The 27,115-nt window shown below is 50.0% G+C and overlaps 1 protein-coding gene across 1 annotated transcript in view; it reads right to left on the bottom strand.

Moving 5' to 3' along the window:
- Positions 1-27,115, bottom strand: part of ARK2C (arkadia (RNF111) C-terminal like ring finger ubiquitin ligase 2C) — a 107,987-nt gene that overhangs the window by 21,288 nt on the left and 59,584 nt on the right. The gene's annotated exons all lie outside the window — the stretch shown is intronic.

The raw sequence follows: 27,115 nt of genomic DNA, 5'->3' as shown, positions 1-27,115 counted from the left end.
ATGTCTGCTCTTTCCCAAGCCCCAGTGAAAAAAGAGCAAAGGAATAAAGAGAAGATATGCAGACAAGGACAGAAAGAACAGTAGAGGTGACATAAGCAGGCAACAGATGTCCACAGATATTTGGAAGATGGGAAGCAGATGAAAGAATTAGTAGAGCTGAAAATCAGAAACCGAGTGCGTACCGAAAGGGTGGTCAACAAGAGTGGCCAGGTCTTGCCACACATGCTGGAAGGAGCAGGAGTTGGAGGTGCTGGCTACTTCAGAAGGCATGAGAAAAGGTGGGGCTGACATCAGGGAGACCAATTACAAGTCTGTATGAGGAGCAATTCTGCTGGCTTCTCTCCTTTCCCATCAGGGCACTGACAGAACCTCTATCACCCTGGCATTTTGCAGGGAAACTGGGCCAGAGAGGCTCCAGTAGAGGAGGGCAGGGGTACAACACTGTGCTCAAACAGGGGGCTTAGTATAAGTCTATACATGGAATTTTGGATATCCCTGTCCCCTTCTGACACTTGGCTCTAAAAGCACTGTCGCTCAGGTACCCCGTCCTGTACCCTCCACAGCTCCAGACTGCAAACTAGTCCAGAAAGAGTTCTACAGATACTTCTGCTTGGGACTACCCCAATAAGGTGGTTAGGTCTTCTGGTTGGGTCCCCAGCTGGCTACTCCATAATGAAATCCATAAGTTGAAGGGTACACACACACTCACACATACACAGCCACACAGCCTATAGACAACTTTTAGTAACGTACTCTTCAATATGAACAGATGGCCCAATCAATCTCTGAGGAAGATTACAAAGTGGGAAGAAAGAGAGAATGCACCAAATTAAAAAGAAAAAGGAACTCAGGGGAACAGAGATAATGCAAAGACTAGGGTAAAGCAAACAAGAAGCTCTTTCAAAAGGAGCAATGAGAAAACAAGAAAAAGAATTCTTGGAAATTAAAAACAGAAGTGTTGGAAGGTAGAGCTGGGGACATTTCCCAGAAAGCAGAATGAAAACAAGAAGATGGGAAATAGGAGAAAAAAGATGCAAACATTGAAGGATCCGAAGAGTCAGACAAGTCCATATTTGCCTACAAAAAGAGAGAGAATAGAGGAAAAAATGGGGAGGAGATTATGAAAAAATTACAAAAAATATTTCCCAGAGCTAAAGTTCTGAATTTCTAGATAGAAAATGCTCTCTGAGTGCCCAGCAAAATAGACAGGGAAAGAACCCCATACCAATGCTTCTGACTGTGAAATGTCCCAACTGTGGGGGCAAGGAGATGATTCTAACACCCTTCAGGAGAATGCAAACAGGCCATTCTAAGGATCAGAGAGTGGAATAGTATGAGATTTTTCAAGAGCAGCATTGGAAGCCTGAAAACAGTAAAGCAACGGTCTTCAAGATAGTGAGGGGGCAACAAAGGATTTTCAGTCTAGAATTCTATGCCCAGCCAAACTGTGTGAGAATACAACAAAGTCATTTTTAAATATAGGTCTCAAAAAAATCAAACTTCTTGACACTCTTTCTCAAAAAGGTACAGATGCAAACCAAGATAGAGGAGCAAAAACTAAGCAGTGGCACCTGAGAGAGGTGGCATGTCCCAAGCAAACAGCTGTACAGGGGTTCCAGCAACCATTTCACAGAGAGCAGAAGGGTAGGCACTGCGAGAGGCTATCTGGGAGTCAGGGAAAAAGATAGGATTATCAATAGACTTTAAGCCACATGAAAATAATATTTGAAGAACTTTCATAATTTGATACATAATTGGGTAAGGATTCATAAAAATGTCATAGGAAGCAAGCAGCCAAAAAAAGAACAAGGCAATTAATTATCTCCAGGAAGAGGAAAAGTTATGCAAGAAAGCATAATTATTATATACTATTTGGCTCAGCATTGAATTACACTTGTATATTAATAATAAAGCAAACATTAGTAAACTACATTAGAATGAGAAACAACCATTTTTCATAATAAGAAAATAGACAGTGTCAAAATTGAAATATCCACAAATGGCAGTGTAAGAATTAATTTAGAAATTTACTTGATAATTTCTGTATTTCAGGAAGTAATTACCTGAAAAAAAGGTCCAAGTGTTGAGCTTTGGTCTGTGGTAGGGAGGGCAAGGGGCAAACAATCTCTGTTTTACTAAATGTGTCTTATATTGGTGCTATTGGCTTTTGTAAATGACACCCAACCTACTGACCCATTTTTTAATAATCCTTTAAAAAATAACTATTTGCAAAATCAAATGAAAATAAAAAGAATTTCTGACTATCCTCAAGGGAGCCAGAAAAGAATTATCTAGAACCTTCATTCCCACAAGGGTTCTGGAGGAGTAGAGCCTCTCTGCCTGATGAATTATGGCTCTGATGAGCCCAGGGGCAGTAGTATGGGCAAGCATCCCCTTCATCCCCTATTGTCAGGCTTCACCAGCTATTGTCAGGCTTGCCCATAGAAAGAGGAGGAGAAGGCCAACGTGACAGAGGGAAAGAGACAGTAAGGGGAGAGGAGAGCTGTCAAATGGTAATGAAAAGAAGTGAAAGATAAGCATGTCTGCCGAGGAGGGATGGAATAAAGAATGGTGGTTGTAACAACTCTAACTCAGCACTGTCCAAAAGAACTACAATGTAAGCCAGATAGGTAATTTCAAATTTTCTAGTAGCCACCTTTAAAGAAGTAAAAAGACACAGGTGAAATTAATTTTGATAAAACATGTGACATAATCCAATATATCCAAAATGTTATTATTTCAACATGTGCCCAATATAAAAAATTTTTGAGATATTTTACATTGGTCTTCTTTCTGTACTGTCTTCAAAACCCAGTGCACATTTTGCACGTGCAATACATCTCAGTTTAGATCAGCCACCTTCCAGTGCTCAACAGCCACTTGTGGTGAGTGGCTTCTGTGTTGGACGGTGCGGCTCTAAAGGAAGAAAGCCGACTTCACGTGTAGAGCAAAGCATTTTAGCCAAGTTTCCTTACTGGTCTGCCTTCAAATGGAGAGCTCTCATTGCTTACAGGGGAGAGGCACACCCCTTATCCTGATATTAAAGCTCAATCTCCCTAACCCCCATTCACTCCACAAGCCTCCCCCAGCTATCCATGCTAATCTACTCAAAACTCCAGACACCCCACGCACATTCCCACTGAGGGGCCTTTGCTCATGCCTCACCGGCTGTCTTCCCCATCTTTAAAGGTCACCTCTCAGCTCTTCCAAAAATGCTTCCCCTGCCCACCAGCCCCCAGGACACAGCTTCCTCCTCTGAGTCCCTGTAGGACGCCCTGTCTGTATTACTCATTGGCACCTGGCAGTGGCTACCTTGAGCTGTTTCTTCACACTCACACCCCCAGCTGGCTGAGCTTCATCTCTTACTGTTTCTGGATCCCCACATGCCTCGTTTGGAGCTGGCATCCAGTGGCGATCTGGCTGACTGACAGTGAAAAGTAGTGGCTCAACGGGACTGATGCACGGAGGCAGGTGGAAGGCAGACCGGTTTGAGTGGGAAAGAGAGTTACAAAACAGCTCTGGGCTTTAAAGCTGCAGCTCAGCAGGGACAGGTCAGGAAAGGCTGGCCAGAATACTGCCACAAGGGTGCCCTCCCTGTGAAGTGAGCCTTTGGGTTTCCAAGGGGCCCATCCGCAAGAATGACTGACTGCCCTGACCTCCCGGTTGATGCCCTGGGGAGTAAGAGCAGGTGCCCTCTCTCTGGGCTGGGCAGGGAGTAAAAGTAAATCAAAGTATCTGTTTGTCCCATAATGTTTCAGGCAATTTCTATCTGCAAAGGTCCTTTCACTTCCATTCTGGGACTTTGTCCTGTCCCCATTACCTCCATCCCCAGAAGGTTCTCTGTCCCATCACCCTTCTCAGAGGGAATGGAAGCCAGGAGACACTCATTCAGGACCCCCAGCCTCTTCTTAGCCTTATGTCACATGAGGTCTGTAAAACCAGCAGATAATGTCTTTTCTATTTGATCTGTAAGACCAGAGAAGGGATGTTCTAAGGATAGAAAATCAGGGCCCATAATAAGCCAATGATCAGTGACGTATGAACAACACTTAGATCCCAAAATGCCCCATCAACAGACAGCCTACAATTTTTCCCATTAGAGTGACTCCTTTGGATTAAAAAATAACCTCCAGATGTCCCTGACTACACTATCCATTTATCATATTTCCCCGGGGCCGAAATGCCATCAATTACAAGGTTCATCATGAGCTAAATAACGTTTTTAGGGAGTGGGGAAAAGGAAGGATCTCCCAGAAATAAAAACACAAAGCATCAGGCTAAAGAAACGCATCAGTGTAAGATACAGACTGGTTTTGGAAATGTGAAAAAAAAAACATGTGCATCTTAGAATTCAGGAAATCCGTGGTGACTATTAGCTCCCCTGAGAGCTGGCTGGGAGCGGTATCTTCAAGCAGGGCCCTGGGGCCTGAGCAAGGCAGGGTAGGGTCGGGAGGGAGGGAGGCCCAGCTGCAGCCCTGCATGCTGGGGCAGGCGACGCACCCAGTGCTGGGCTCACCTGATGCCAACCCAGCACACACGAGACACAGCAGGTGCTCCATGAATGCCTGGAGGCTGGTGGCTGATGCATGCCTCATGGGCAGGAAGCCTGAACTATCTGGCAGCTGGAGAGTGGGTGGTTCACAGGACAGAAGAGACCACACAGCTCCATGTTGAGAGGAATAGGTAGGGGAGAAGAAGAGAACTCAGGGGCAAGGCCTGTGGGCAAGATAACAGTGTCAGAGGTCCCGAGACTCTGAAAGGTTCATTGACACTCATCTAGTAAACAACAGAGTGGAGATTTGAACCAAAGTCTTTTCTGAAACCAGTTGCCAATGGGAGGGAGGAGCCCAAGCCCAGGGAATTAGGAAGCTTGAGAAAGCGGAGGTGGCAGTGAGGGGACCTCCCACAAAGGAGAGCAGTGCAGAAACGGGGTCAGGGCACCCAGAGGACACACTGGGCCAGTCTGCGGGTTCCTTTGGCCTGGAGATGGAGTCAAGGGGGCCAGAGGGACCTCAGGGCTGGGCCTGGGCAGGAGCAGAAGGGAGCCAGGCCAGGAGGGCAGGGTGCCAGAGATGGTGGCCGAGGCAGCAGAGCCATGGCCTAACGGAGGCTTCTCTGAGCAGGCAGCCTTCTGAGCTGGAGGAGTATTCTAGAAGTTCTAATCTGCGCACCAACAAGTCACCCTGAAGTAAAGGGATTCCATTCTCAAGACTCTGAGCTGAGAGGCACTGCCTTCAAGCCATCAGACAAAGAGGAAAGGGGGGAACAGACAGTGTGTAGCAGGGCAAGGTCAAGGGTGGGAGCCTGTGGTCTCCTGCAGCCCCCTGCTGCTCCCCAGGCCACCCCCTGCAGATAATCACTTCTGACAGTGGGTGCCTCAGGCACAAGGCCTGCCCAGTGTACCAGCCGGCCAGGGCCAGACCTTCCCCACTCCTTCCCCAGGAAGTGGGACCCTGGGAGAGTCTGCGGTGGGGATGGAACCAAGCCCTCCAGTTCTCCAGGGAAGCAGCTTGGTGTGTCCCATCCTCCCCAAGCCAGTTCTCAGGGTGTCAGGTTCCTACTGCTGCTCAGCTCACTGACCCAGCGTCACCTTCCCTCAGAGTTGGGAGCCGAACAGGTGGGAGGGGAGGGGACGCTGGGTAGAGCCCACAGCAGAGTCAGAAAGGTGGGGATGGGGGGGCCAGAGGACCCTCCCAGAGACCCTGGGATGGCGTGGAGAGAAAGAGAACGGAGGACAGCAGCAGGACAGGTGGCTCACACTTGTCACAGCTGAATGCTCTCCTAGAAGCTAGGGCTGGCCCACTCTCAAGCATCAAAGAAAACCAGTCTTTTGAAAAGCAGATTTCTGTCTGCAAAAAGCCAATGAGGAAGGCCTCTGTGGCCCAAGAGGCATTCAAACCTGGGCCAGGTTATCTGGTGTAAGGGCTCAGTCCTAGAGGCCAGCATGTCTCCCCTCGCAGTCAGACCTGGGCAGGGCTTTCCAGATTTGTGACCCACAGTGACGACACCTGATCCTATACATCTGCTGAGATCTCTCAGCTGGCTGGAGCCACAGATACCTTCTGGCCAGTCCTCTCATCTTGCTCACTGTGAAGACGGTGGTGAATAAATGTTGTGACTGCCCCCAGGGCCCCAAAACTGGATGCTCAGACGAGGTCCCCTGCCACCCCCTCCTGCTGAGAGAGGAAAAGAGAAAGAGGGAGGAGGGGGAAAGAAGATAGGGAAGAAGTAAGAAAAGGAAAAAGGATCTTCAGTATTTTAGGAAAGGTAAGTATTAAATTATTAGCTGGTACAGAAATATGGTTCTTCATGGAATCATCAAATATCCAAGCTGAATGAGGCTCAGAGAATGTATAGCCTTTGCCCTACATGTGGGACCCCAAGGCCAAAAAATGTGGGGTGGCCTGTCCACAGGCCTGAGGTAGTCGTGGCTGAGTTGGGGCTGGAGTTCCGGCCTCCTGAGTCCCAGTCCAGCATGCTGTCCCCATGCCTGGCCATGTCAGAGGCCCCCCTCCTAGCACCCAGATCCTCACGTGCCTGTACATGAGTTCCAAACGTGGCTCTCCCAGAGAAGAACCCACCTGTCCAGGTGGGCCACTGAATGGGAATGACCTGCCGTGGCCCTGTGACCCTACCTCCCCTCCCCAACACCTCTTCCCCATCCTAGCTCCCGCCAGGAGAGAGCCTCTTCCTGCCTAAGGAAGTGAACTGGCAGAGGAACCGGCAGTCATGCCCATGCAGAATGATTTTAAATCTCTTCCACAGGATGCTGATGCTGAGGAACGACGGCAGGGAGTGAGGCCGCCGCGGCTCAGTCCAGTCCCCCATGGCCAGTAGCCCCAGGCCTCCTCCCTGGTCTAAGAAAGTGCCAAGGAAATCCCCAGCTTCATAGAGTAGGCCAAGATGTTTCCAGCCCACTGGGCGCTTCTTTAGTAAGGCAAATCCTACTGGGCCCTGGAAATCCTATGTGAAAGGGTATACAAGGTTACACAAGTTTTATCTGATGAAAAAGGATAGAGAAATCTTCTGGGGTCCTGGCTCCAATTCTGGGTGGCCAGTATTAACATGACATGGGTAAGCAGGACTCTAGGGATGGAGATGAGAGGACTCAAACTGTCTGATATGAGGACAGCCAAAGAATCTGGTGTGAGCAGAGAAGAGCACTCGGTCAGAGGGTAATGGCTGCAAAGGGATTAAGCTCTCTGGTAGATTTGTGTCAACATAAGGAAGACATTTTTTAGAATGTCACTGTGTTCCCCAAAGTTCCACATCACTGGGGATGTCCATGCAGAGACCAGCAGACGGCCCCGCAGAGGAGTGTGGACACTGGAGCAGGAGATGACGTGGAGCACCTGCAGGCCCCTTCTAGGCCCTCCATAAGGGCCTAGAATTCACCGCAACATCTACTCCCTGCCTGATCATGGTTATGCCAAATGGTCTGTGAAGGAAAAGAAAGGCTGGCCCAAGCGGTAGGGGAAGTAGAGGGCAAGCCTGTGTCCTCGGGGCCCAAGCCTGAGGCCTGAGCCCAGGTGCAAGACGGACATGCAAGCCATAAGGCAGGTGTCCAGTGACACTTCCTGTTCTGCTCAGCATGGCCCCAGGAGCCTCTTCTTCCCTCTGCACATACAGCTCAGAATTCCAGTTCCTGCCCTCTGAGCCTCCCAGCGGCCCACAGATAATGCATCGTTTGTATTCCATTCAGATGCAGGATGCTCCGGGAGTTGAGACAGGAAAGACAGGGCATGGCAGATGTGGGGAGTCTTGAATGGTGGGCCCAGGAGTCTGGGGTTCACTTCATGAGCTAATGACTTGACTACAAACCAGAGATGAAGAATACGGAAACCAGGCCATCTGCCCAGAAACCAGCTTCCTAGATTGTCCTTCCAGGCTTCCTTACCTACTCCAGGTCCTGTCTGATCAACCCCAAGAGGCCTATTCCCTGGCTCGGCTCCTTGGGCTACCAGAGGTCTACTTTCCACCCTCTTCATAGTTTTGTTCTCTGACCAACAGAGGACAAACACACGCAGGGCCTGGAAAGGAAGTGACACGCCCAGAGGGATCCTTTACTGCCAAGAGCAGCTCCATGAAGGCTTCCTCAGGGCCAGACTTTGATCTCTAATGAAAAGCTCAGCTTCTTCCAAGGAATTGAATTCTCTGCTCTCCACGTACCATGGGAGGGGAATTTCCATCCTCCAGAAGCCTACTTGCCCAAGGTGATGAAACAATTAAATAGCATACTTCCAGCAAGCAGCAAAGGGCCAGTTTTTAGCTCCAGTGAAGGAAGCCCAGGAGGGAGTGGTCAGCTAGAGGCAGGATGCACTTCAGAAGACACCGCCTCCGTGTGATGGAACAGTCTTCCAGCCATCATCCATCCTAGAAGATACCAAACAGGTCTCTAAAAACATTCCCACCACACTCATAAAAGGGAATTTTGTGGAGAGAAGACCTCATGCCCTGAGGGCAAGACCCGGGTCTGTCTCCTTCACTACATTCCCAGTGCCAGCCACAGATCCTAACACATAGTAAGAACTGAATGGATGAATGATAATGAGCAGTTGGGTACGTAGGAAGTAGTAGAACATGTAGGAAGTGTGCAAAACAGCTGCGTCCCAGCATTTGAGCCCTGGCGGGTTTGCATGGTGGCAAAGGAGCTGATATAACTAGAGAAGCTGAAGTGCCAGGCGGAGGACCCACACGGGGCACACAGCAGACAGAAAGACCAAGAATTCTTTCAGTGAGCACTGGACGCACGTGCAAGTCCACCAGCGCATGAGGTGGCCAGTGTGAACCACCACCAGCTAACCCAGGAGAAGATGCAGTTTCAGACCTAGAAAAGTCCTTCTCCTGCCATTCCTGGCCGAGGAAAGAGGGATCTGCTCTGCTGGTGGCGTTGGTCAGCTTTCGTAAACCACGTGTACTTCCTCCTCAGTCATGAGTTCAGATACTCTAAGATTTTGGGCAAAGACTCACTCAAGTAAATATAAAATATAAAACAAACAAACTCCAACAACTTTCAAGAAGTGCCATGGCGGCTACCTGGGCCCACCTCACGTTAACATTGCCTGATACCCAAAATGGGCAGGCCAGGTTCCGAAAGCTGCCTCCATGGGCACTCATCCCACTGAGGTCTGCAGGACACACATCCCACTCACAAAGGTGTGGCCCTGTGAGTACCGTGGACGGGGCCAAGGGTGACGTCCTTCCCCTGCCTCCCGTGTCCCAGGAGAGCTTTTTCTTCTGAAGACAGGTTCTCCTGTGCGCTCCTCTGCCCTGCCCGCAGCCTGGCTGCCAGTGCCCGTGCATGCTGACTGTGCTGGAGGAGTTTAGACCATGGCTTTTCTGGGGTGTGTACGTGTGAGAGAGACAGACAGAGAGAAAGAAGGGAGGGAGGGAGGACGTTGATTGAACTACATGAGAGAAGAAAGGAAGCAGGAGACAGAGGCTGTAGGAGAGAACAGAAGGGAGGTAAGACGGAGGAGGGAGAAGTTGCCAGGGAAAGACAGAGCTCCAGGAGGCTCAGAACTGACAGATCCTGGTCCTAACCATCAGCAGAAGCCCATCTGAAGTCAATTCAAGTGACCCTGTCAGCCCCTTACTGACCCTGGCTTGACCTGATTGCGCCTGCCTGCCTTACCCAACTGGCCCTCCCCTGGCAGGCCTGGCCCAGCTGTGCCCTGTCCATTTAGCTCAGAACTCCATATCCTGTCGAGTTTTCGTTTCGGGCCAGTGTCCCTTCAATCAGCTGGCCCAAGAGCCCCCCAAGGCCAAGTCATCCTGCTCCCCTGGTGGAGGGCCCCAGGCAAGTCCTCAGAGGGCAGCTGATGCCTTGCTGAGGGCTGTAGCTTTCTGATCTTCATGGTGGGCGCGTGGTGCCTCTCCTGCCCCCGGGAGGGTGGCTCTGTGAGAAACCACTCAGGGAAGTGCCTTACAAGCCTCTCGTCCTCCCCTGGGCCTGGCAGGGCTGGCTGCAGAGAACACCTACTCCTCCCAAGCCTCCCTCTTCCCCTCAAGCCCAAACACTGTCTACAGTGAGACTCCAGGCAGGGGAGCGTGGCCAGGGCAGCCAACCACAGGCCACCCAGGGGCTCCCTGCCAACAGAAGCATGCTGGCTGGCCTCCCACTGCTAGGGTGAGCCCAGGGACGCTGGTGAGGCTCATGGTCCAGTAACAGCATGTCCACTGGAGCCAAAAATGCCCCAGGAGGGGGGCACTGCCTTAGATGAAACATTGCTCTCTCATATTCCTGCTTTTAAGATTTAAATGCCCTCAAGAGGCCAACACATTAAGTCCCTAATGTTCAGTGCAGATGATGTCTTGCAAGGTTTACTGTCTGTCCAGAAAGAATGGAGCACCATGGAGATGCTGAATGAAGTGGCATGGCTGGGAGAGAAAGACCAACTGCATCCCCTTCACGGCTCTGTCCCAGCAGCCCTGAGAATGAAGACAGCCAGACAACAGCTCTCTTCGGGGTCGGAAACTATCTGGCCACAGACTTGCATTTGATTCCCAACCTGACTTAATTCATTCACCAAGTTTGCACCACATGTCTGTTATGTGTCAGGCACTGTTCCAGGTGCTAGGGGTGCAGCTGTGAATAAAACAGCCAGAATCCCTTGCCCTCAGGGGACTGTGGTGAGTTCTGCACTGTCCATTGTGTTCACCACACATGACTATTCAGCATTGAAATGTGATACAGGTCCCAATTTATACAGGCTGCCAGTGAAATATATCCACCAGAATTCAAAGACTTAGTACAAGCAAAATACTGTAAAAAAAAAAAAAAACAACCAAAAAACGAGCAACTTTTCAGATTAATTACATGTTGAAATGATACATTTTGGATATATTGGAGTAAATAATATACATTATTAAAACAAATTTCACCTGTTTCTTTTTACTTCATGTGGCTGCTAGAGAATTTTAAATTACATGTGTGTGTTACATTCTATTTTCTATTGGACAGTGCTGGTCTAGACAATAAGTAGGTATATAAGAAAATCATTGATTGATGATGTTGATAAGAGCTTTGGAGAAAAGTGAAGCAGGGAGAAGAGGAGGATTAGTTGGGGGGCAATATTTTAATTTTAGATAGATGGCCAGGAGAGCCTCCACTGTTGTGGAGGCTGCTGTATTGAAAACAGGTTACAGGGATAAAAGGGAAAATCAGAGACCAAGAAAGAAATGAGAGTTTCTTGGGCCAGGGTGGGAACGGGGCAGATGGAGCAGGGGGTGGTCAGATTCAAAATATGTGCCAAGGGTAGAGGTGACCAATTTTGCTAATGGATTCATAGAACATGAAAGACAGAGGACAGTGCGACTCCAGATCTTTTGTCCTGAGCAATTAGGATTGTGTGGTTGACAGTCCCAAAAAGTGGCCCTATTTTCTCCTCTCTGGAGATTCCCACTCCTTGCAGGGCCACTTTGTTACTCCTATCACATGGCAGAATCTATTTCCTCAACCCTTGAATCCGGGCTTGGCCATGTGACTGACTTTGGCCAATAAGATGCCATAGAAGTGACAGCATGACAGTTCTGATCCTGGGCCTCAAGAGACCTTGCTGTTTCTGTTCTCTCTCGGGCACCTGCTTCTCCATATAAACAAACCCAGGCTAGCCCACAGGTGGAGGAGACACCATGGGGAGTGGAGAGGGCCATCTATGACGGGTCTGTCTTAGCTGTCCACGGATGTATGAGTGAGCCCGTATCAGACCAACGGAACTTCCCAGCTGAGCCCCAATCCAAAATACCAACCCACTGATTTTTGAACTGAATAAGTGGTGGTTGTTTTAAAACCAAGCTTTGGGGTGGTTGTCATACAGAAAAAGCCAACTGATACAGATGATGATGCCATTTACTGAGGTGGGGACTCAATTTTCAGTCATGCTTTCATTGTTTTGGATGTGCATCTGGATGTTCAGAGAGCGAATTCCTTGTCTTTTCTTCCTGCAACACCCAGAGCACCTCGGAACGGGCCGGATGGAATCTAGGTGCCCAGCAAAGACTTACTATATGCGCAGATGGATGGAGGGAGAGAGGGAGGTTGATTTATTAACTGGCCCCTTAAACATTGTCTCCCTGAGTCACCCTTCCCCTGACAAAGCCAGAAGAACTTTAAATGCCTCCTCTCTTTCTGCCCGTGATCCTTCAAGAGTTTGCCGTGGAACTTTGATTCCCTAGAGCTTTTATCAGGGACAGCAGCAGAGATTTGAAAACCGCAGATCTGTGTATTTCCTTGAGAATGCAAAGCACTGCTTTTTAGCCTGTTTTTTTGACCTCCTACACGCAGCCTTTTCCCAGATGTGCTGGCAAATAGACAAATCAATTGTTTTGAGTTTTTCCTCCTCTCCATCCGCCATGACATGCTAATTAGCATGGAAAATGCCAACAGCAAAGTCAAAAAGGCTGAGGACAGTCCCCAGCCCTCAGTAGCCAGCTGGTGCAGCGCTGGGTGTCCTGACCCTTCTGTCCGGGGCTGGTGTCTATCCCCAGGGCTTAGGGTACTGTTTTCTGTCCCCCTGCCTGTCTTTCCCCTACGGCCTGTGCTCTAGATCCCTCAGGAATTCCACTTCAGGGCCTCTGTGATACTGACAGTAATGTCAATGCCTCACATCCCCTCTTAAAAAGCATTTTCCAAATTCAGCCCACAACCATCCAGCACAGAGAACTGTGGAGATTATCCCCCTAATTAGAGATGAAGAAACTGAGGCTCAGAAGGTTGGAAAGACTAACTCAGTATCCTGTGGCCCAGAGCTGGAAATTGGAGCCTGGTTTTCTCATTTCAAGCCTGTCTTTCCTTCACTGTCAGCACCACCAAAATACGTTCTCAATAAAGGGCCTAGTCCACTGGGGTGGGGCCAGGGGCATTTCTTAAGCAAATGGCTGGTAAAGTTACCATCTTAGCTCTCACGTGGGCATTTAATTGATGTCAAACCCTGGCCGAGGTCTTCCAGGCCCTGGGGAGGGGGGCGCTTTGAAGAGACACAGGGGCTCTCACATCTGCACAGGGAGTCAGGCTGCGTTCAAGTCCAGTCTTACCTGCTCACTCGCTGTGCGGCCTCAGGCAAGTAGCCTAGCCTCTTTGAATCTCAGCTCCTCATCCTGCAAAGTGAGCATAAGGATACTGCCGTCCCTACACCCAGGATTGTCATGGGTTCACGTGGAACATGCTGCGGTAAAGTGCTTTGAAAATTATAAAACAATTTCCACAAAGGACGCCTGGGATAACGAGGGTATAACAAACCTCTAGAGGAGAGGGACCTGAGGGTGTGGCAATAGCTTGAATTGAGGTGTGTAGTTTAGATTACAGCATATGCGCAGCAAAAGTAAATACACAGGTGATTTCTGGAAGATTACGTGAGGTCTGACAACAGCGGCTCCCCTTGAGGAGAGATGCTGGGTGGCTGTGGTCTGGGGGGAAGGGAAGTGGTTTTCTCTGCATACATACATGCTTTATACCATATGGTCCTGTGCCATGTGCATGTATTGCATGGTTTTTAAAATACACTGAGTGGTTTTTTAAAGTAAAATAATAAAAAATGTAAGCACAGCAGAATGGGAATGTTGCTCAGCTTCTGGTGCTGACAGCATCCCTTCCCACCCCCGACTTCCTTCATCCCAGGTTCCCATGGCTTCCCATAACTGTCTTCCACAATTCTACCCAAATTTCAACTCTCCCTCTCTCCCCAGTTAAAAGATGAGCAAACTGAGGTGCAAAGAAACTAAGCAACTTGCCGTCACACACCTCAGGTCACAGAGTGAACAACAGGTAGGTTTGGGTCCGCCCCACAGAGTCTGTAGGACTCCAAAGCCAGAGTGCCCTAGGGCCCCACAGCCCACAACTCAGAACTGCTTAGAAAGCCAGAGGCATGCCCAGCAGTGGTGTGGGACAGGCTACAGCAGGCACACTTTGGGGCAGAGGGGGTCTGCTTCTAGATAAGCGGGGCTCCAGTGCTGTGCTCTGCTAAAGGTACTTTAGGTATAAACTTGAGGGTCAGTGACCTTGGAAAGTGTCAGGCATTCCCCTTACTCTACTTCTAGTCCAGAAAGAAAAGGTCCTGGCAGGGTTCCCAGCTTGCAGTGTTTTTAACCAAACTATTTTGAAAACCGAGTTCAAGACTTAGCACCTGAAGCAACCAACTTAAGCAGAGTGCCTGCAGCCCAGCCGCCCCCTCCCCCTTCGCAGAGGTAGGAGGATGCCTGGGGCATCTGCAGCTACTTGAGGAGGGAACTGTGTTGTCTGAAGCTGAAATAAGGCTAATTCTTTGCAGCTAAGACCTCAGGAATTCCGACTGGGGCTTGAGTATCCTTGTCAGGCAGACAGGGAGGATCTACCCATGAGCTTGGTCAAGGGGCTCCCCTTTGGGCCTCTGTGTCCTCATCTGTAACAGGGCACAGTGATACCTAGCCCATCAGTGTGACATCGAGAACAGGTGTGACACTGCTTCATGTTGGCTGCTAACAGCAGCACCGTATCTGCGACATCTGCCTGAGGTGGCCTTTCTCCAAGAGTGGGGGACAGTCAGGACCACCGGCCTTCCTGTCTTCCCTGAGTTCCCTGGAGGCGGAATATTTCACAGCCAACCAGTGGCTCACAGAGGCTCCACCAGAAGCTGCAGCTGATGATGGGGCAGCTGGGGAGAGGAGGCGCCAAGGAGGCAAAACACATCACAGCATGGCCGAGAGCCCTCTCCCCCGCCCTGGGCTGCGCGCGCAGGGTGGGCTCACCTCCCAGAGGGACAGCCAAGGGAGCGTGCCTGCCTGCTCTTTGCTCTGACCCCTGCTGTCTTCAGGGCCGACAGGCAGCTATGAGCTGCTACCAACAATCAGCGACAGCAGCAGACAGCAGGCGGGCGGGACGCGTTTGTCTGCGGACTTAGTGGTGAGCCTTTGGGGCTGCCAGGCAACCAAGAGACCAGGGCTGCAGGCCACATCCGGCCATCCAGGCAGCCTGCCCAAACCAGAGTATGTCCCCTGGACCCACAGCCCCCTGGAGTCCACCCTCTCCCAAACCAGGACATGTGGCCTTGGCAGGATTCAGAAGCCATTGCCCACTCAGAAATCTGATTTGAAGGATGGGGGTGGGGAGACGTGAACTTCGGTCAGACTTCAGGGTGGGTGGCGAGGGGCGGGGCTTTGATTCCCAAGGCTCCGGATGCTCCGGGTTCTCCCTCTGAGCTATGCTCTCCCGCTGAGCTCAGGCTCTGCACTTGGGGGAGAGAGCGCGTTTAAAAATAGAACGGCTGACTTGAATACCTTTGCTCCCTGCCTGCTGCAAGTCAGATCCAATTACTCTGCTGACAAGAGGCTTTTAGCCCAGGGAGGCTGGCATCAGGGATGCCGCTGCAGGGGGCTGGCCACCTTGGCACGGCAGCCCCTGCTCCTCCCAGTGGGCATTCAGGAGAAAGGGACCAAGAGGAGGTAAAGATCACATACATGGCCCAACCCCAGGCCGTAATTCAGGATGTCCAGCTGCTGGGCTGAAACTGGTTTTCTTGAGCAACCCCCACTTTTGTTCACACTGGGTGAACAGCCCTGGATCTCTAGCCCGTGCCTCAGATTCCACCAGCAGAGCCTCACCCCTTTGGGATGTGAAAATTTTTTCAAGGACCAAGTGACCTCGCTGGGATGTGTAACTTGATCATAGTTGTGGACATATGTAGAATGTCAACTCCATGAGGCAGGACCCCCAGTGTCACGCTCACTGCTGGCACACAGTAGGTACTTAACCAAAGGTGCGTTGAAATGAACGGATCAGTACTGAAGAGGACTAGGGAAGAAAATGCAAATGGCTGCATGCAACCCCCTCTCAACTGCAAGGGAGAGAAATAATCAAATGACCCAGGAGCATGTTTCCTGTTAATGATGGCCACATGGCCCCATTGCATTAACAAAGGCCCAGTGCAGAGGCCCCTAGGAAGCCCTGTGTCTTTCCTTTCTCCAGCCAACCACTGCTGCAGTTATCTTTCAGGAAATGCACCCAACCCAAAGCAACCTGAAAATGATCCTGTTAAACCAGCAAATGCTACAGCTGAAGCTCTCTCCTCAAGCCTCACCTCCCCCCACTGCTCCACAGAGCTGTCCTCTCCTTTCCACTCCAGTTCTCTTCCTTCATTAAACTCTCAAAATTATTGAATGCTCAGGGAATGCAAACCCAGAGTGCTGTCTTTGGAGAGGGGCTGGGGGAATGTGCCTGAATCTGCAGGGCACGTTTTTCCTGTCTTGTCTGTGACACTTGTCACTTTCTACCCTATGCTTTGTCACAAAGAGCCTTGTCTTAGCAACTTCCCCAGGGTGGCAGCAGGGTCTCGGTCATCTGCCACCATGCACAGCCAGCTGCTAGCACACACCGGTGCCCAGGAGATGTTTCATTAAAGAATTGTGTGTGTGTGTGTGTGTATGTGTGTGTGTGTGTGTGTGTGTGTGTGTGTGTGAGAGAGAGAGAGAGAGAGAGAGAGAGAGAGAGAGAGAGAGAGAGAGAGAGAGAAGGGTCCTGTACATGTTACAAAGGCACATGTAAAGAATGCAGGGATTACTTGCTGACCACGTTCATCACCCTGGACAATTTAGGAAATGATGCATAAAACAAATTCACCTTGTGCCATGCCAGTGCTGAGAATGGGAGAGACAAAAGCCATTTCCATTCACTGGGCTACGTTTACACTTCCTTTGTGACAGATTTCCATTTGTTTGCTCATCTGGGAGGCCCTCTGCCTCAATCAACTAAGCTGCTGGTGATAGCTCTGAGTGTTTCCAGGTCTGGTTCCAGGCTACTATCAAGATCTAGGTCCCACCAGCACCTTCCTGGGGTGCCATTGCCATCAAGAATCAGAAGCCCTGTTAAGCTAAGAAAGATGATCCTTCAGCTGAAGGCCATGGACAGCCCTGGGGAGTGAGTTTGCCCTCCATGTTCCTGCCTAGCGGGGTCCTGACTGGCATGATAACACAGGGCGGGTCTCCTTTTCCTCCTCCTCCACCCTGACTGTGAAGCCAGGTCTGTGTTTGCAGAAGTTGGAATGATGACAGCTGCTGGCACATCACTGCTAAGACATTGAACACTGGGAACTCACCCTCATTCATTCCCATTCTCTCTCAGACTGAGGCTAAGTAGGAAGCAGGAAAGCAAGGTGCAAGGAAAGGAAAAGAAGCCGTCCCTGGCTAAGCATTTGGTGCCTTCAGAAATGCAAGCAGCAGCAGAGCAGAACTTTGACCTCCTGAGGGTGAGGGGTATGGGAGGGATCACCAAGGCATCCCACCCACATAAGTGAAATAGCAGACCCACCCCTCGACAGTAGGACTGTGATTGGTGCAACCTCTATGGAGAGTGATTTGGCATTGGCCATGAACATCTCATGTGCTCATACTGGCAACTCCACTTGGCATCCTGCAGATAAATGCATGCAAGTCCATAAAGATGTGTGCACAAACTATGCACTGTGACTAAGTGAACAAGACAACTGTCCATCCACAGAGGAATATGTATTCAGGGAATTTCATGCAGTCATGAGAAAGAGACCCAGATCTCCAGGATACCTTGAAGTGAAGAAAGCAAGGAATCTGAGTGGCCCACTGAATCCTTCATTTTCCAAATTGGGAGGCTGAGACAAGAGTGAAGAATGAGTGGCAGAAAGTCACCCCTCTGCTACTCAGAGGCAGGCCTGACTCCCAGTCCAGCAGTCCCTCCGTTGCACAACTTCCACCCTCATCAGATGTGGCCAGGAGCCCTAGGCCTCTTGCGCCCAGAGTTATACTCGACCACCCAGATTCAGACAATTCTTTCTCTACCAAATCCAAACTCTCACAGTGTCACTGCTTATAGACCCTTGCCCTAGCCTCGGTAAACTAAGGAGGAGTGTGTCACCAACACTTCACCTGCAGATAGGCCCCAAATCTCAAAGCGTCCTTTGATCCCCTTCCTTCCCTCCTTCTCAGAAGATCAGACGAGTCAAACAGGACTTGCTCATTCTAGATCATAGTGGCTGCTCCCTGGAAAACCATCCTGTTCTGATCAAGGGAGTTCATTGCACTGTGCCACTTTTTCCTCCCTTAAGTGGAAAATAAACTTGCAGACTATCTTTTCTTTGGAGTCAGGAGGCACCAACATTCTGTTTCTCAATCTGAAAGGTTTGCATTTATGATGATGGTTGACACTTATGTTGCACCCACTGTGCACCAGGCACTGTTAGATCCTTCACATCTATTAACACGTGTGATCCTCAGGACTGCATGGTGTAGCTAATGCTATCATCCCAACTTAACCAGAAAGGAAACCAAGGCCCGAAGAGGGCAAACAACTAGCCCGGGGACAGACATAAAGTAGGGAATGGCCTGGAGGCAGCTAGGCAGCCATTCGGTAACTGAGACTTGAAACAGAAACCACAGCTCCCAAAAAGGCCTGTGCAGTGACTCATAAAGCAGACAAACGGCACAGTGCAGACTCTCCAAGCTCAAATGCTTTTACACCAGCTCATTCACACCCATATGTTCCAAGATAAGACCACAGACAACTGACCTGACAGCAATTCTGAAAGACTTGCATGTTCTAAAGATACAACTTCTGACTGTTCCAGCAACCTGCTAGTTTACAAACTCTGACCAAGACCACACTAGAATTATCTCCAGTCCCCAAACTCCCCAAGTGCCCCTTCTTTAACGCCCCCTTTTAAGGTGCTGCACAGTTTCCCATGAGGTATGCATTCCCTTGCTGCAACAGGCTAATATACCCAACTGTGTTCAGCTGCAGGGGTGTTCCTGGTGGTCTTGGCGGTGGGTTTTAGTGGATGCACCTGGAATTTGACTCTTGGAAGTCTGCCTTTGTGCATGAGTGTATCTCCTCTATAGATGCTCTACTGCATCCAGGCTGTCATTATGGACCCTGTGAACCAGACTGATGGCAGCCAGATCAGCCTGAGACCAGCTCTGGCTCTGGGTGGGAAGAGGTAGGGCCACGAGATGGTGAGGCAATGGCTGCCCCTTGGCCGATCCCCCGCCTACATCCTCAGTGGCCTCCTCCCTGCTCCTGAAAGCAGCCCTAAGATTCCTCCTGCTGGCCCACCCCTGAATCAGCAGCCTCAGCCACAGCACCTTTGCTGGCTGCCTCCATGGCCCTGACTCCTCCCGTGTCAGACACCACCTTCACATCCAACTCCAGCCCACGGCTCCTGCCTCCCTTCCAGGCCTCCAGACATGCTGGAACTTTCCTGCCTCTGTATAGCTCCCCAGGCTGCTTCCCCAATCTGAAATAACTCTTCCTCCCCTAACATCCATTGTCAAAGGCTTCAAAGCTCAGCCACCATCCCACCTCCCCCAGGAAGGCTTCCCCATCCACCCTACTGGATCTTTGCTGCCCTGGATTCCTGAAGGTGCTTCTCAACAGGCAAGGCTCCCCCGAATATCCTTGTGACATTTGTGTGATGTTGTGCCTATGATGTCACCTAACTTTTACCGGGGCAGATCTTGTCACCCCAACTAGAATGTATGCTCCTTCTAGGCCGAAGTCACCTGATATGCCTTACGGTACTGAGTCCAGTGTCAGCTCCCAGCAAGTGCCTCCCTGCTCTTAATTTTTAAAATCCAGCTATGAATAGCAGCTGTGATTCGTTTTTACCCATGCAAAGCCACTGCTGGAGTTGCAGGTCTGGAAATGGCTTCTGTATGAGAAGGGATTAACCTTCAACTTCAAAAAGGAAACTAAACAAGATCTCATCTGCTTAGGGAGAAAACCTAGAAGCAAGTACACCAACAGGTTAACATGGTCCTGTGGGGGGCTGGGATTAGGAATGGTGTTTTCAAAATTTCTTGTTATGATTTTATAACGGGGGCAAGAAATGAAGCTACATGATAATAATAAAAACAATATGTACAGAAGAGAGGAAGCACATATGAGCAAGAAGAGCCAACCGCCATGTAGCCATCAGCAGCGATGCTAGGGTGGGGTGTTGGGAGACTAGCTGGGACGGGAAACCTGAGACCTCCAGAGGGCTGGGTGGGTCTGAAGCTGCACACTGGCCCAGAGCTGGTCTCTCACCCTTAAGGTGAAGGCCACATGGGTCCTGGAAAGGGAGGCAGTAGATTTGTCACTGATCCCAGCACTTCAAATAGATCCCCAACAGAAGGGAATTCAAGGCAGATCAAAGGAAGCCCAAAGCATGCGGTAGAATGCAATTTATAGTCTTCATTTCCCCCAAGAGCTGGCAAAGGCTGGGGCAAAAGTCAGGTTCAAGAAGGTTTCAGAAAACTCTTAAATAAGAGCTCCAAAAATAGTCATTTTTAAAGGGAAACTAGGCTGTTCAGGGCCCGGCGAGGGTAGTGTCATGAAGAACAAGCACACTTTGCCTACCCTCCCCTTGGGCACCCTGCCAGTATCAGGATTCTGGGCTGGGTGGGCCAGTGTCTGGAGCCACCTGACACCTGCCCTCACTGCCCACTCCTAGGTGCCAGCCAGGCCCTGCCCCAGGGGGCAGCTCGTGGGGGACAGGATGAGAGCTAAGAGGCCCCGCTGCCCAGCACACGGCCTCACTGCCGTTAGTGGGCCCTATGTCTGACCTTCGAAACGGGCCCACATCTGATGCCTCTGTGTCAGATTTATCAGCCAGGACCCTGACTGCTCCCCTTACCCCAGATCTTGGTGTTCTAGTCCGCAGCCACCACCACCTGGCTGGGTGACCCTGGCAAGTCAGGCCTTCGCATCTGTATGACAAGCCAGATGAGGGGCTCTCTACGAATTCTTCAAGTTCCAATACTTTGTTTCACTCTAAGGACACCCTGGTATCACGTTTCCTGGGGGCCTGGAATTATGGGCAAACGGCTCAAATCCCTCAGAAGTTCCACTCCCGTCGGCCAGCCGCAACCTGCTCCCACGGGTGGACAGCAGTTAGGGGTTGGGATCCCACAGGTGTGGGCCACCTGACTGCAGAGCTGTGACTCTGCTGTGGCATCCAGTCCCTTGTCAGTGGCCACTCTCCTGGGAAGCTGCAAAGGGGCTGACTCTGCACAGGAGCAGTTAACGAGTGGGAATCAGTGATGATTAAGTGAGGGTATGTGTTTAACTGATTATGTGATGCATGTGTACAAGTGTGTGAGAGTGAGTGTGTGTGAATTAGGGGAGTGTGTGAGTGGGCTGCATGAGTGCACGAGTGGCTAAGGGTGCACACGATGTGTGTGAGTGGATACTAGGGTGTGAATGTGTGTGAGTGCTATGTGTACATGGGTGAGTGTGTTAGGGTATGGACATGCCTGAGCATGTGATGTGCACACATGTGGGTGTATATGAAGTGAATGTGTACACAGGAAGCGTGCATGTATGGATGCATTTGTAAGGGTGTACACCATGTGTGTGACTGTGTGGTATAAGAGGGGTGTGTGAGTGAATTTAAAATCATACACTCATGTATATGTATGCGTGTGTATATAAGTGGGTGAATATGTAAAAGTGTCTGTGTTTGTGGGTGAGTGCATAAGGGTCCATGTGTGTGTGAGTATGCGGCTATGTACACATGTATGATTGTGTATATGCAAGGGGAATGTGGGATGGGGTGAGTGTGTGAGGGGCTTGTATGTGCATAAATCCCAGCAGGATCTCTGGCTGGGAACAGGAATGCTATTTCCACAGGGCAGTATGTTGCAGGGAAGGTCTTACATACAAATAACTCTAGAAAATGGCTACCCTCAGAGCAGCAGCCCCAAAATCTCTCCTGCCAGCTCCAGACCAAGAAGTTCTTTGCCTGCATGTCCCCCACAAACTTCAAACTCAAATTTACTTCCCCTCTGCCTGCCCCTCCACCTGGGCTGCCCCTTCAGGTGGGCAGCTCATCTGCCTGTGGCCAGGGCAGGGTCCTGGGAACCTTCCGGGGCTGCCTTCCGCTTTCTCTATCCTCGCCTTTCTGTCCAGTCTTTCCACTTGTGCTTTTCCCACCATTTCCCACCACCACTCCATCCCACTGCCTCACTGTGTCTACAGCCCTTATTTTCCCTACCTGGACCACTGCTTTGCCCTGCACAGGCCACACCTCCCATCCTCTCTGCACTTCCAGGGGCCAGCACAGTGGCTTGCACAACTCCATGGCTCCTGAGCTGCTCTGACTGCCCCTCTGGCCACAGGTACCTCCCACAGGTACTGTTATTACTGGAGGGTCCTCAGAGCCGAAGAACTGCTGACCTCTCAGCTGACCCCCACAGCTAAAAATTCTCCTATGGGATCTTCAAGAAGTCACTCAACTTCCCTGTGACCCAATTACTGCACATAATAGATGCATTCACAAATAGTAAACTCACTTTGTGAATTAGATACCATGTAAAAAGTAATTATATGATAACTTCATCTCTCCAAAAGTTGAATTTTGCCATATCATACTTGCTTCAAGTTAAGTTTGTCTCTGTAAATTATATGATGAACCTCATCTTGCCCAAAACTGAGCTTTGCCATATTCTACTTGCTTCAAATTAAGCTCAGCTCTGTTGGAAAGAACACAGACTTTGGAGCTAAACAGAGCAAGATGTGAATTCTTCATATATCACACAGCCATTCCTGCTGTGTCACCTTGACCACCTCATTTAACTTCTATGAGCTTCTCAGCCTCAATTTCTCCAACTCAAAAGTGGGGCTACCAATCCCTACTCTATTGAGTTTGGTGAGGTTGAAATGATATAATGAATACTGAATGCATTGCATATAGGACCCAAAACAAGTGCTTAATACCTATTACTTTCCTTCTGTCCCCCTTTCTCCTGTCCCTGACCTACATCCATCAAATTGCTTAGTGGGAATTCATTAGAAATTAAAAAGAGTCAGGGATCCATTCAACACACTCACTGAATATACATCTTTTAACTATGTTAAACAGTAGCACAACCCAAGGAAAGGTCTTGCAGATGAGACCTGAGACTACAGAGCAATTTTTGAGGAATCAAGAATTGCAGCAGAGAGACAGATGTTTCAGACCATAAATTGTGTTTAAATTTTCCTGCAAGAAGGAAAGATGAAATCTAGAAATTTTAGATTGAAATGTAAAACACATTGACAAACTTTTAATGGGTTTTAAAATGGTTTGTCCTCATTTAAGAAGGGAAAGGGGAGCGAGAGGGGACTGCTAATCACTGGGGGCCAGTAGAGTTCCCTTGCGACTAAGCTTTGGTGCTAGGGTTACCTAGGCCAGGGTGTGATGAATCTGATTTTCACCAGGCACCTGGCACATAGTACAAGGAAGCTTTCTATAAATGTTCACTGAAATAAATGAATCAGAAAATTGAAGGAGACTGTTATGAAATGTTTGTGATAAAATGAGCCATGTAGTCTGGGTAATAGATAAGACACTTAGGAGAGTTGGCCCAGTGTTAGTTAATGTCGACCTACAGGAAGGGAGGGAGTAAAGGAAAGAAGGCTCTCTCCAGGGACACACCAGAGGCGGCTGGGCTTAGCCTTGGGCTGGCCCACATTTCCACCAGTTCCTAGACTGACTGAAGATCTATGAGTCAGGCTTATCTGGTTTCAATATATACTAATCTGGGAGGGATGGACATTTTGCTAGGTGACAGACACTGGCTTCTGTGAGATTCCAGGGGCCTAGAAACATGAACAAACCAACAGCGTGAAATATCACTTCCATGGATGGTGGAATCAAGACAGTTCAAAGCCTCTGCCTGTGGGCTGGATGGGAGGCCTGCCCCATGGCACCCAAGTGAGCTGAGCTGTGGATTGAGTGTGACAAACTCAACAAAGGCCATGGGACATGACGGTCTTAACATCATTAATTAAATTCAGCACAGAGACTAGAGATGCTGCCCAGCACCCTGTAATACCAGGAAAGTTTGGATTATGTGAGAACACTGAGGTCTGTCTTCAAACACCAGAAGGGCTATCACTTGGCAGAGGGAACATGTGAATTCCATACAACTCAGGAGGGTAGAGCATAGAGTTGCCAGTTAGCAAATAAAAATACAAGATGCCCAGTTAAATTAGAATTTCAGATAAACAATGAATAATTTTTTTAGTGCAAACAGGTCACACGCAATATTTGGGGCCTATTTATACAAAAAGAAAACCTATTCATTGTTTATGTGTATTCTAATCTAACTGAGCATCCTGTATTTTATCTGGCAACCTTAGTGAAACTGGAATTAGAGAGGAAAATGTACAGGAAGGCAAGTTTTAGCAGAATAAAGGATTGTAACAACTTATAGCATGTAGTATGTGCTCAGTAAGTAGCTGATCTAATAAATGAATTAGTCAAGAAAAGTTAAGCAGCAGGGAATCAATGCTTTCACAGGTCAAAACTCATCAGATTGTATACTTTAAATAAGTCTATGTTTTTAATGGAGGAGCAAATGTGTAAGATTTCTCCTAGAGAAAGTTCAGTCCAAAGCCTGTCATTGGGTAGTGAGAAGTCTCCTGAATTTGCACCAGATCTGTAGTTTCCAATTTCTTCCCTCTGTAAGTAGGTCTTACTGAGAGTCCCTGTATAGAGTGGAAAGCAGATGGCCCCTCCCTCTCTGTGAAATTTGAATACAAGGAATCTTTTTTCTTAATTGAGTGATACTGAAAGGTCTGAAAAATCCCACAGTAAGGAAAAAATGTCCTTGAGTGACACCAGTAGCTGGACGAACGGGCTGGGGCGGGGAGTGCTGCGTGATGCCCTGTGACTCCGGTGGACATTGGCCAGCCAGTTGCTGTGTTAGGCGCCACCTGCCAAGCTGACTGGCTGCTGGGAGGCCTTGGGCCATGCCTGAGCCTGTGTGGCAAGTGAAGTGGCTCCCTGGGAAGTGCATGTACTGAGTCCAGGTCCTCACTTTCAGACAGGGCCTGCTGGAGTAGGCTTCGCCCTCACTTCTGAGCATGACTGAACAGGCCACTGGGACCTGGGCCCAGAACTCCTGTGCCTTCATCTCCTGCTGGTTTCCCAGTCTGGGTTCCAGGGCCCTGGGACTCAGCTTGTACAGTACATCCTTCATACCCTGGGGGAGGGTGGGGCCTACCAGCATTTCCGAAACAAGGTTCAACTTTGATGGTAGCAATGTTTGCCTCTAGCGCCTTTGGCCTCCCTGTATCCCATCCCCAGCTCCCACCTGCCCACCCAAAACCTGCTCCCCACAGTAAACCCGGAGGGGAGGAGTTGCAAATGCCTCCATGAGCCTCATCCTAAGCCTTTTCCCACATGGCTCATCCTGACAGAAGAACATGGAGGGAAAACTGCAAATGCGACAGGAGCAGGATTCAGCCCTCAGGAGCCGACAGGGCTGCTGGAAAGTTGGCACAATCGAGGCTGTGTTCAGACTTAGCGAGTGACAGGGCATCCCTGACAGACTGTCTGACTTAGGCCTGCCACACTAGGAGGCACACTGCCATGCCAGGGGACGTTCTGAACCACTGGGGACCCTGGAGGACAGGGGAGCGCTCTGACTGGTAGAAAGGACATTATATAGGCAATGTTTTTCTCCATTCCTATAGTCTCACAGTCTTACAAACTACCTGTTAATAGACTGAGGGTCCCCATTTGATCTGAGTCAGAGAGGGAATGAGGGCCATGACAAGCCCTCTTAAGCCAGGAAGCTGTCAGAGCCCTTATAAAGCCACATCTATTCACTGGGAACCTGCTGGGTTACCAGGTCCTCTTCTAGGGGACACAGAGAAGGGAGCAATCCGGTCCCTGTCCTCGAGGCAGAAACTGGCCAAGCCCAATACACAGGCAGCACCCAGAGATTGCCCATGTGACCAGAGGACAAGGCTTGGCAACCAGGACACCCCATCCATGAGAAATGCAGCCAGGTGAAGGCTAAGGGATGGGCGAGGGTCCCGGTCTGAGCTTGGGGCTGCTCTCTCTGAGAGTCAGAGTACCCAACACCCCAGGGGCCTGAAGAGCAAACCACCCTGGTGCTGGTCCCACATCTGTGCCTCCCTAACTGTGGGCCTCAGTTTCTTCATCTGTAGAATTGTTCACCTGCCTCAATCATCTTTCAGGATAGTTCCCACAAAAGTGTTTTGGAAAAGCCAGTTGAGGTGTAAAAGGTGAGGGTAGGTATCTGGGAACTGGAGAGAAAACCAGAGAAGTAGTTGTAGGTGAGGGAGAGCAAGCCGAGCCTGGACAGGGAATGAGGGAAGCACACCGTGAGGCCAGCCAAGTGGGGTGTGTGATGGAAGAGGGCATCCCCATCCCACCACCTATTGCCTGCATGGTGCTGGACAAGAACTTCCCATGAGCTCCACTGTCCCCACCCAGCCAGCTCACAGGAGAGCAGGGAGTTCTAAGGGAAACCCTGCAGTTGAAGGTATTTCGTCATCATAAAACACCAAAGCAGTTTCCGGGTACTCCTGGGACTTTGTTAAAATACAGTTCCCCGGGCCCTGCAGCTGTTTCCCCAGCCAGCCCCTGGCCGCGGTCCTGGGGGTCTGCACTTCAGCTCCCCTGGGAGATTCTTCAGCACAGTGCCATTTCAGAACCACTGCCCTCCACGTGTGTCCCGTGTGGTGATTTTACAGTGACATGTCTTGTGGGAGACGGGGATCCAAGGAAGAAGGACAGAAGCCAGAGGGAGAAGGACAGTGACTCCCTCTCAGCCAGGAATGTCAAGCAGAAGGTGGAGGGGTCACTGGATTTAGGCTCTCTGGCCTCTCCTGTCTCAAGCACCAGACCCCTTGATGGCAGCAGCTTTCAGGCCACTGGTCTCCACAGAACCCCTGGGGCTGGGCTGTGCATTCTCAGTCCGACAGCCAGCAACTGTGCCAGGGACCCGGCAATTCAAGACCCACCAACCCCATGGTGTCACCCCCGCTCAGATTCTCCTCTTCTAGAAACTGTCTCTCTCTCCTCTGTGTCCCTCCCGCCTTGAAGTCCTGGCCACAGCATCCGAGGCTCCATGGGACTCTGTCCATCATTGCTGGCCAGTGGTTTCACCTGCGTGAGATTCTTATGCCCACTGGGGGTGGATACCTTGGCAGCAAGGGGCTGAGTTTCTCTCTTGGACCACCCACAGCTTGGGGCAAAGGCTCAGCCACCTGACACACTCTAGATGTTTAAGACCTGGGCTCCTGGTATTTGCTCTTCCTCTACCTGTCTCCTTCCTCCCACTTCCCACCTGCCCATGACAGCATGTGCGCGCGCACACACACACACACACACACACACAC

Source organism: Manis javanica, chromosome 9 (genome assembly GCF_040802235.1).
Source record: "Manis javanica isolate MJ-LG chromosome 9, MJ_LKY, whole genome shotgun sequence".
In the NCBI taxonomy this organism is placed as follows: Eukaryota; Metazoa; Chordata; class Mammalia; order Pholidota; family Manidae; genus Manis; species Manis javanica.
This window is presented reverse-complemented; position numbering and strand designations above follow the sequence as displayed.